Below are 11,751 nucleotides of genomic sequence, written 5' to 3'. Positions count from 1 at the left end.
GTCAAGGGATTTGTGAAATGACACCGTGAAGTAGCCAGGAATTGTTGAAGAATGAACTCTATAAAAGCAGTAGAAAGAACATTAAGTCCTTTAACCAAGTAAAATCAGGCTATTAAATTCGTCTTCTGGCTACCAATGAAGCAAAAGCATATCAGCATGGCACTTATTATACAATCCATCAACAAGAGGTACTCCAGAAATTGCAATTATTAGGCAGGGTTTCACAGAAACATTAAGAGCCTTTGACAGTGTAGCAAAAAAGAAGACCAGAATGAATACAATTTAGGACAGGAGTAAAATGTATGAGTATGATCTGCTGGGGATTGCGAAAATCTATTGCACCTATCATCTTCTGTTGATGAAAGTTTCCTCAATTTTGCTTTGGTGAAATTAATTCTATGAACAACTTTGAAGGTTCAAACGAGCACGGATACAGACAGAGTTCATTTTAGCTAAAGCATTATTCCACAGCTCCTCATCAAGTTCCAGTCCTAGCTCTCTCTACCTTGAGTGCAAAAAGAGGAGGGAACTGCCAAGAGCATAACAGGCCATAAATTGGCAATATGGCTATGTGATTTTGGAAGAGACAATATATCTTCAATTAAAGTTTTCTTTGGCTGATGAGGGAAAGTAGCAAGTGTGCTTTAGCAAAGTCATGTAGTTGAAAATAGGGGAATAATGCCATTAATTAAACCACTCCAAAAGCCTCTAGCAATGCGTCTAGTGAGATTTCGGGCCTTGATGACCTGGATGAAGTATGACATTCAGGAGTCTATGCATATTGGATGATAACTGACGACCCAGTATAAAGCCAGTTTGATCATCTTATATAATGAATGGGGGATGAATCTCTAAACGTTTGGCCAATACTTTAGCTATAACAGCTAACAGATCTGTAGTTGCCACAAAATGTTGAATCTTTGTCTTTCTTTAATATTAAATAAATCAGAGCTTGGTTTAAGGGTGCTGATAAGAAACCTTGATCTAGGGAATGTTTGTATCGTTATAATAATAAGGGGGAGATAACTGATTGGAAAACTTTTTTTTTTTTTTTTTTAAATCTGTAGAAAAGCTGTCAGGGCCAGGAGCTTTGTTGTTCCTTTTCGAAAGGGAACTTGGGAAAGTATATAGGCTAAGGGGCGTCTAGAGAACGTCATCCTCTTTTTCTTCTTCATGGACAGTTTGTTTGAGCGATTGTTCAAAATCGGGTAAGAATAGCTTGTGTAAGCAAATGTTTCAAGTGGTGTGTGGATTTGATTTCAAAGCTTTTTGACACTTGATCACACACAACTTGTGCGTTGTTTGTTTGGGCTAGGAGCAAACACGCTCAGGTCTTGAGAGGGCTGTTTGCACGCATTGTGAGCGTTTCCCTGTTAGGAAACCCCAGTCTTGTTTGTCTATCTTTCCAAGGGAAGATAGACAACCCATCCTAGTGAAAACCCCTTTCTAGTAGTGAAAATGCTGGTTCCAAGCCTTTGAGCGGCCTTTGACAATTAATTCTGTTACTTTACAGAGGCACTTCCTCATTGAGACTTGATAGCTCAGGCAGTGGCTGTAGCTGACAGTATAGTGTGTGACCAGAAGGGGTGAGTGGTTTTTGGCATTTCTGTTGAAACTGCCAATATTTGTGCTTGGTCACAGCCATTTCTTGGCATGCACTCCCCTCAGTATGGTGGCGTGGGTATTTCATTCCCCATAGTGTCTCAGGACGCAGTGCGATTTCCCTTTCGAAAGGGAATGCCTCGGGTTACGACTGTAACCCTGGGTCCCTGAGAACAGGGAACGAGACACTACATCTCATTGCCATGCCTCCGGCAGGGCTGGACTGGTATTCTGGCGTACCGGGCATTTTCCTGGTGGGCCGACGCACTTTGGGACTAATAGCCTACAAGGTTATTTATATATATTTTGCCACGGACTGGCCCATCATGCAGGGACAGCTCATTGGTTTGTCTTCTGAATTGACAGACCAAAGCGAGAGAGACCTCCTCGTCCATATTAGGCGCTGTTTTTATCTTTTTTTGAGCACATGGGAAACTGCAAAAAGCAAATATCTGCACAGTGCTACCGCTGACTAACGTGTGCTGCGTTTCTGCTGCTCTATGAAGTGATGAACGGCACTGACTCCGAATTTAGTTTTATATAGTTGTGTGATATGGGAACATTCTAGGTTCTTTGGTGAATCTAGTTGAAAACAGCTGCGAGCATGTAAATACATGACGAGGTAAATTGGAAAACGTGCACACAACCAGTACACACAACTACAAACTTGTCAATCTAGCACCACCACACCTTTATAATAATTTACCTTGCAGCTACAGTGAAGAAATAGGGTGTTTTGGCAGAAATGTATTTATTAAAAATGTTGCTATTATTACTTACATTAAATATTGCAGAATATAAATCACTTTTATAGAGGCTGTTTTCATATTTTCTACATGTGTTTACAATATTTTTTATTACAAATTCAATAGTTTATTTTTATTTATTTATTTATTTTAGAAACCCATGGTAATGAGGAGCATGGTTTTACCTGTGACTACCATGATTATTCAGTTAAATGAAACTACAGTTAACCTATAAATAAAATGTCATTTGGGTAATTAAAGGATAATTCAACAAAACAGCTTTAAAGCCTGGATCCCATGAATTATGAATTAAGAACAAAACAGTTTTCCTCTTTAAAAGTTTTTGTAATAGTTCTAATGAAATTTAATTAAATGTTATTTTAATGAAAGCTTAATGAAAAATAGATATCAGTGTATTACATAAATTAGGTGTTAACTCTAAAATGTTATTGTTTTTAAAGGGGTAGTTCAACCTAAAATGTGATCATTTTACTCACTCTAATGTCATTCCAAACCTGAATGAATTTTTTTCTGTGTAACATAAAAGAAAATCATTTGAGTCTATTTTTTGGATTTTTTTTCATACAATATTCAATGGTAGCCTAACCAAAATTTGGTTGCCAACATTCTTTAAAATATCTTATGTTGTGTTTCACAGAAGAGAGTAAGTCAAACAGGTTTGGAACAACTTGAGTGTGAGTAAATGATGACAGAATTTAATAGCAGTAAATTCACTTTAATGCATCGCAGCTCAAAATCAGTTCTTTACTGTCATATGCATTTCTGTGTGACAAAGGTGCAATATAAAATTAGTTAGCATTTTCAGTAAATTCAATACATCCATCATTATTTGTCCCTGTCCTAGTTTTAAGTATTTACTTGAATTTAAGGCAAAAACATTCACGGGGGAACTCATGGGCTGGATGGGCTGGGTTTGTCCAGGGCCGAATTTTAGCCCCAGTCCAGCCCTGGCCTCCGGGCTGGCTGTTAAGTCCCTTCAGACGAAGAAGTGGATGACATGTTCTCTAGACGCCCCCTATTTCCTGGTCACACTAGTATGATGTCATATAGGCTTTCGCCGGCCAATGCGATTGCCGTGATTTTACAGTTGCTTCAGATATCAGTCACGCATTCTTTCATTAATTACTCGCCCTCATGTCGTTCCAAACCCATAAGACCTTCGTTCATCTTTGGAACACAAATTAAGATATTTTTGATGAAATCCGAGAGCTTTCTGAACCACAACGTCATTGCACATTTCAAAGCCCAGAAAGGTAGTAAAGACATCACAGGTCTGTATAGTTTTTTTCGGCCCTTTAGAAGTTTTGACATGCTCTGACATTTGTGCTTTTTTCAGTTGCTTATAAACACATTAATGGCAAAAGTGTCTTTACACTGTATTCAGCACAAACTTGGCTGCCATAATATGTGAGCAACATGTATGTACATGCTTGTATTTTTGAGAGAATAGTGTTTTAATCATGGTTTTTGAAAAAAAAAAAAATGTGTAAGTCAGAATTAAACTGAATTAAGGCCACAAAGCCACAATATAAATTTGTCCACAAGACTTTTGACTAATGGGTGTTTTTGCCTAGAGTTTTTGCTTCAAACTGATGTGAGAATCATTGTGCCTGCTCATTCACATAAAACAATATATTGATTAACATTTTGTAAGACACTTTTTATTTACAAAGGCCATATGCAAGGAGGCTTGAACAATCATGAATATTGCTGGGATTCACACCTAAGAGAACAAAAGAACGCATAATAAGCCGTACAATGAATGAGCCTTTGAGTCAGGTATGTAAGTGGGAGCTACCTTAGGCCCAATCCCATTTCTACCCCTCAGCCCTTCTCTTTCCCCTACCCCTTCGTTTTGCGCGTTCACGTGAAGGGGTAGGGGTGTCTCGATTCTCTTTTGGTTGGAGTGGTAGGGGTAAGGGGAAGGGCCAGAAAGCCCTTCAAACGAAGATTTTTCAGGACCACACTTCAAACGAAGGGGTATGAGGAGTTTCCCTCCACCGACCCCGTGCTGCCAGAATGTGTGTGTGTTGCCACTCGGGATCGATCACTTGCGTGTCGCCTGCCTGCCAGTTTCTCTGTAGCTTGCTGAACTCACAATTTGATTGATTTGAACACATATTAATAATGGTTTAAAAAATATATATATGGTCATCCTTCATAATGCAGTCGATATTTACAGCACATATCGTCTGTAAACTCTTGCGTTACCAAGGCAATGACTGACTTGACGTATAACGTATTTACATTATCGCAGCACCACAGTAGATAATGAAACCATATCCGTACCGGCCGGCTCGGATCAGCACGGAATGGAACGGTTAATAAACAAAGAGAACAGTCTGGCCCGATGGAAAAGCGGCTTCACCAGGCTTGTATCATTCTGTGTCATCTTAGGAAACTGGCTCATACGTTTTTGAACTGAAAATGAGCGCCGTTTTATCAAGCCCAAATACAGCGCAAAACTCTGTTGGGAGTGAGTAATATGTTAAACGTGCTTGTGCCTGATATAGCCTACGCACTTCATTTTGCTGTTTATAATGGTTAAATATCACAGGACAATAATAAAATGAACGGGGTATGATGACGTGTAATGGTATAGTAGTGGTGTCCCATTTCTTAGTGGAATATTTTCACCCCTACGCACTCTGGACACTTGGCAAGGGGCAAGGGGAACGCGTAGGGGTAGGGGAAGGCGAAGGGGTATAAAATAGAATTGGGATTGGGCCTAAGAAACAGGAAAAAGGAAATATATTTTTTTGTTGTTTATTTAGAATATAGTCAACAAAGTATAGTGAGTCCTATGTGGGTCATCAGGTCACTATGATTTTCAAAAACTGATAACCAAGCCAATCCTTGGTTGGTGTGTGTAAACGCGTGCTTCAGACACCGGCTCACGCAAAGCATCCCCATAGTGTCAAGCCATGATGCGCCATTGAATTCCACTCGAAAGGGAACTTGATTTTAGTTTCTCTTGTATATAAATGGCAATATCATATTGATATAATCGCATCTTAATTTAATCAAAAAGGTATATTTAAAAATGTCTATAGAAAATGAATTTGTTAGAGAATGAGCATTAATTTGTATTTTAAGTTCCTTGTTCTACTTGGTGATTGCTTTTAGGGCAGTCAAACAATTTAACCGCATCGAAAATAAAAGTTTGTGTTTACAAAATATATGTGTGTGTACTGTGTATAATTATTATGTATATTTGAATAAACACACACATGCATGTGTTTATATATATATACACTCACCTAAAGGATTATTAGGAACACTATACTAATACTGTGTTTGACCCCTTTCGCCTTCAGAACTGCCTTAATTCTACGTGGCATTGATTCAACAAGGTGCTGAAAGCATTCTTTAGAAATGTTGGCCCATATTGATAGGATAGCATCTTGCAATTGATGGAGATTTGTGGGATGCACATCCAGGGCACGAAGCTCACCACATCCCAAAGATGCTCTTTTGGGTTGAGATCTGGTGACTGTGGCATTTTATTACAGTGAACTCATTGTCATGTTCAAGAAACCAATTTGAAAGGATTCGAGCTTTGTGACATGGTGCATTATCCTGCTGGAAGTAGCCATCAGAGGATGGGTACATGGTGGTCATAAAGGGATGGACATGGTCAGAAACAATGCTCAGGTACTAAGGGGCCTAAAGTGTGCCAAGAAAACATCCCCCTCACCATTACACCACCACCACCAGCCTGCACAGTGGTAACAAGGCATGATGGATCCATGTTCTCATTCTGTTTACGCCAAATTCTGACTCTACCATCTGAATGTCTCAACAGAAATTGAGACTCATCAGACCAGGCAACATTTTTCCAGTCTTCAACTGTCCTATTTTGGTTAGCTCATGCAAATTGTAGCCTCTTTTTCCTATTTGTAGTGGAGATGAGTGGTACCCGGTGGGGTCTTCTGCTGTTGTAGCCCATCCGCCTCAAGGTTGTGCGTGTTGTGGCTTCACAAATGCTTTGCTGCATACCTCGGTTGTAACGAGTGGTTATTTCAGTCAAAGTTGCTCTTCTATCAGCTTGAATCAGTCGGCTCATTCTCTTCTGACCTCTTTTTGCTCATTTTCGCCCACAGGACTGTCGCATACTGGATGTTTTTCCCTTTTCACACCATTATTTGTAAAACCTATAAATGGTTGTGCGTGAAAATCCCAGTAACTGAGCAGATTGTGGAATACTCAGACCGGCCCGTCTGGCACCAACAACCATGCCACGCTCAAAATTGCTCAAATCACCTTTCTTTCCCATTCTGACATTCAGTTTGGAGTTCAGGAGATTGTCTTGACCAGGACCACACTCCTAAATGCATTGAAGCAACTGCCATGTGATTGGTTGATTAGATAATTGCATTAATGAGAAATTGAACTGGTGTTCCTAATAATCCTTTAGGTGAGTGTATATATTTGAGAAAAAAATATTATTTATATATAAAATATTTGTATTTATATTTAATATAAATGATATAAATATATATACAGTATATACATGCATACTGTACATACTGTATTTCTTAAATATACATATACATGTATGTGTGTATTCAATTATACATAATAATTATACACAGTACACAAATATATTATGTAAACAAAAACTTTTATTTTGGATGTGATTAATCGTGATTAATCGTTTGACAGCACTATTACAGCTCAAATACAAACAACACATTTTGCATAGACACTGAATGAAAGTTTATATTGTTTGATAATTCAAATATCTAAATATAAATGTGGTTTTGAGTGTTCCTCTTTTGAGTGTGTTATTTGACATAAAGTAAGATCATGTCTTTTATTTACAGGCTTAATTCTCTTACCCACTACTGGAGTCTATGTGTACAGGTGCAGGTTTCTGACTTGTTTATTTTTGTCTCCTTGTAGTTTTATTTCTACACAAACTTGAGGAGTCCTTATCAGAGAACATTCTGACTCATTAAAACAAAAGGGAGAAATAGCTTAGTATTTCTGAAATATATATATAGGCTTACATAAGATATTTGAAAATCATGTTATTTTTTCCAGTTTAACTGTTCACTTAACAACTTCTTATAAGGATCATGTAATTATTACAATTGTAACAATGTAATTATTGCTTTGATTTTTAATTAAATACGAGAAGAAGAAAAAAAACACCACCAGGGGGCAATAGGCGTCGAGGGTACAATTTATGCAATTTTACTTCAAACTTGTTTATGTGATTATTCTAAAAACATTTTGCTGGATACTGCTGCAGCGTATAGTTACACACACAGTACAAAAACTTTTTCCGGCATTATAGATATAATGATGAAAAATGCATGTACAAATAGTAAACTGAGATTTGAATAGGCCAATGTCATAAATATTTTATAATCTCAAGATTAGGGCTCTGCTGTACAAGGGTTTATGATGCATCTCAATGTTTCTCCCAGTGAAATATTACATACAGTAATATTGCATAATGCACAATGCTACTGTATTTGATAGTATTTTGGATTAATAAATTATTGGTAAATGGAAGCATTCATTTCTTTAGTGATTCCAAACTTTAAAATGGTGTAGCATATAGCTACATCAAGGTCGTTGTTGCTGATCACTTAATGAGATATTTATAATGACAATGATTTCTTTCTTTCTTTCTTCAATAGATTATTGAAAATAAATTACATGAGTAGCCATTTTGTATGTTTTCTCCATCATTTGACGTTAACATCTGGACTTGAATTAAAGAGACATGGTGTAATGTGATTTGAGTTTATTCCAGAGGTGTAGCTGGTACCCACTGGAAGGACATTTGTAGCCAGCTTTCTTCAAGGTCACCCTCCATTTTAAAATTTACTTAGACAAATTGCAGTTTATTCTTTAAATACTCATTTTATTTTATATTTCTCTTAAATTTTGTTACAGAGATTGAACAAAATGTAGGCCCTATACGTGTCCCAATGGCATGGTGGAAAACCTGAAGCATGTTGGTGATTGTGCTTTTGTTCCTTTCCCTGACCACAAATGGGTTTAGCAGCCATTGAAACTATAATGAATTTTATTGTATATTACAGGCTTCTTTCTAAACATTTACAGTGATTTTTAAAATAGCTGTTATAATTAGGCTACAATTACATTATATATGTATAATGTTTAATGCACAGGATCAGACAATGACTGTAATATTCAAGTATTGTGCATGGTTAACTAGCACAGTGATGAATTACAGTGGTTCATTTATTCATTAATCGTGTAGGCTATATTTACAGGTAAATGATTAACTAATGCTCCCATTTGTCCAATTTTGTAGTTGAATTTTTGTAAAATGTTCTGCATAATTTTTATATTGTTTTGTTTTAATGAATGAACAATGCAAGTTTAGACTGCAAATCGTATTAACAGATTAGAGCTTACACCATTATCAGCTGGAATAAATAAATCACAATGACTTAAAACGAAACACTCACCACAATATGACTTTGCATTATTGCAGTAATCTGTAGCATAATGACCAAAAAATGACCTGATCAATTCAAATAATAATCTGAATACTGTCTTCTAATTGTATCAAATGATTATTAAACCTTGTCCGATTCTGGCAATATTTAGGCTACAGTGCAGGCAGGGCTATTAAAAGAGCTTAAATCAAACAAAGGCAATTCTGGTTTATTCCTTTGCACTGGCTAAGAGTTTTAGTTTCATCTATAGTAAAATAGGGGAGGGGCTATGAAGTAAACCATGGTCAAGAAGGACAATAGTTCTGATTGGACAGATTCCATGAACCATCGGGAAGACAGCCACTCCTCTCACTACCGCGAAACGACGCGAAAATCTTATTAACCACGTGAATATTTAAGAGAACAAGTTCTTTCCGTGCTTCACAGTTACCCGCATCCATGAGGAATGGGTTTATTTTTTTATGATGGAGTGCAGTTTTGATATTTACGCCGGGTGGTGCATTTCAGGGATTTCCCGCAGAAATAATTTTCTGTAATATCTTGGCGAATTTATTTGAAAGACTTCACGGGACGAAACGGTATGTTTATGCATTTGCCAAGTTGGTGCAACCTCTGAGTATGTTTCTACGAGGTGGATTGTGATTAGGGTCAATGGGGTTGAAGAAAACAGACGATAATATAGTTCAGGGTGAGGGGTGTGTGATTGCATGGATCCTTTCCGTCAAGCTCGCTTATGAATGAGAATTCAGTTTCATTTCGCATATCAACAGGCTGCCGAAATATAGTAAGTCACTAAAGTACTTAAGTAACCAACGTTTAAGGTCTAGTTTAATGTAAAGACGTCCAGATGGGTCAGTTTTAAGTGGGAGGGAACAGTTTTTGTTTAGGTTGGCACCAATTTTGCGCCTGCTTTCCCAAAATAATAGGCTAGCTATTGTATATGGTCATTTTTGTAACCTTTATTTTTTTAAATTTGGTGAACAGAACATGTTCTTATAAATATATATATTAGCCTACTATTTGAGCAAGACGTGTGTGGAATATTATAAACCACGCTGACATTTCGACGTTGGGAAATATATGCCTTTTCACGGTTGTTAAGTTGTCTATTCCAATGTTTTCACAGGGAATAGCTCTAGGCGTTCAAGATTTCCCAAAACCTAAGGTAATTTTTTCTTCTGTCATATTTGACGGGGTAATTGCCTGTTTCTTGGTCCCACTGTGTTTTGTTTGAGTTCACTGAGTTGTTTGAATGGTGGTATGGGCCTAGTCGGACTTGTTTATATCCAAAGTTGTTATTATGTAACTGGAAATGTTGTTTTCGGTCGCTGTTTTGCTCAATAGATCAAACAATGTGAAAACACACTTTTTTAATTCAGGGAAAAATACTATCAGCATTTACGAATTAGTATAAAAATAAATGACATCTACAGACAAAAGCTATGTGTTAAAATAACTCGGAGCTTGACAAAGGTTGTTAAAATGCCACAAAGTCAAACTTCCTGTTTAGGTCGAGTGCTTTTGTCCATTGTGTCAGCACTCATACACACATAGGCCTACACCATTGGCTCTGAGGGAATGACGTCTGAAGTTGTGTGGATTGCGTATGTTGGAGTTCGTATAGCATGCATTTAGTTGCCTATTTCTCTGTTTAATTTGTATTTACGTATTTGTTATTGTAACTTTCATCTTGTTAGATTCACAGCAGATATAGAGGAGAATGTCTGCGGGCTTTAAATGTTGCATCACAATTATAGGTTTTTAAAGGTTAGGCTAAGAGTAGTAGGCTAATATGTTAATCATTCATATTATAATCTGTATTAGGTGCATTATTTATGTTTGTTTATAATGGCACTGCCTTGTTTAACTGTTGTTATCTCAAAAGGTGTGAAAAAAAAAAAATCAAATATAGGCTATAGACTTGAGCTGCTTGGTGTAGGCCTGCCTGTACTTCATTCACTATATAGTCAGTCTTTTAAAAATATAATCACAGTGAATTTTTAAAATGTGGTGTAAAAGATTTGGTTTATGGTTAATGTAAATAATTTGTTCAAAGACATGCAGACATGCTTGAATAACAAAGGTGACTATGGTTACTATGGTAAAGGTCACTACATAGAGCACCACCACGTGACCAGCTTTACATTCCTCCTATGCTTCCACTAGTTTTTAGCATATGTGTTTGCTGATGCCTTTTCTACACTTTAAAAAAAAAAAGAAAGAAAAAGTAGTATGGAAAACCATATTAAATTCATGATTGGTGGGGTGAATGGCACATTTAAAAAATCCTTAAAAACCCATACAAAATTAATCACTTTGATCAGCTGAATTTTGTGGAGGTAATTTCATCTTCAGTTTTTTTTATGTTGTTCAGTGCAAAGCCCAAATAAACAGGCTAATCAAAATGTTTTTGTAAGTACTTATGTGTACAGTAACTTGCCAAGTTTTCATCCTAGATTAAAGCATTCCATCAGTATGAGGGGGAATTTTAGATTTAATTAGACATTTCCATAAGATTTATTTATTTATTTTTTGCTAATGCTAGGCCACCAAGAACAACATGATGTTAGTATTAGATTGTATTAATAGATTCCCTGTTGTCTTCACACAAAGAGAGAAAACCACCCTCTGAGGTGGGATGTGGGGCAAAGGACATAATTAGAGTTCACTGTAATGTAGCAAAGCACTTTGTATAGGTTGCATTGTACATGGTGTGGCCCCCTTTTAGTTTTTAAGCAAATTCGCTGTATATTATACATATTATATGTATAATATAATATGTATAAAATATATAATACGGTGCATATTGGCATCTTACACCGTGGTTTGTGGCAAAAATAGTAAGTAACTCAATGTTTTGATAATCAAATCTTAAACATCAAATAAATCAATATTCAAATTTAAATCAAAACTCAAACATTTATATTTGTCAATATTCG

General features: G+C 36.6%; 1 protein-coding gene across 6 annotated transcripts in view; it reads left to right on the top strand.

Moving 5' to 3' along the window:
• Positions 1–9,092: 9,092 nt before the first annotated feature.
• igf2bp2b (insulin-like growth factor 2 mRNA binding protein 2b) overlaps positions 9,093–11,751 on the top strand; it is a 58,052-nt gene continuing 55,393 nt past the window's right edge. The window contains exons 1-2 of one of the 6 annotated variants that reach the window (XM_079812675.1): positions 9,093–9,390; positions 9,939–9,977. The gene's annotated coding sequence lies outside the window, so the exon portion shown is untranslated. Of the gene's footprint in view, positions 9,597–9,938; positions 9,978–11,751 lie in introns of all 6 variants that reach the window. The other 5 variants (XM_079812676.1, XM_079812671.1, XM_079812672.1 and 2 more) reach the window with 5 other exon arrangements.

Source organism: Gobio gobio, assembly GCF_949357685.1.
Source record: "Gobio gobio genome assembly, chromosome: 3".
Taxonomy (NCBI): Eukaryota; Metazoa; Chordata; class Actinopteri; order Cypriniformes; family Gobionidae; genus Gobio; species Gobio gobio.
Note: the sequence above shows the minus strand (reverse complement) of the source record. Positions and strands in the feature narration are given on the sequence as shown.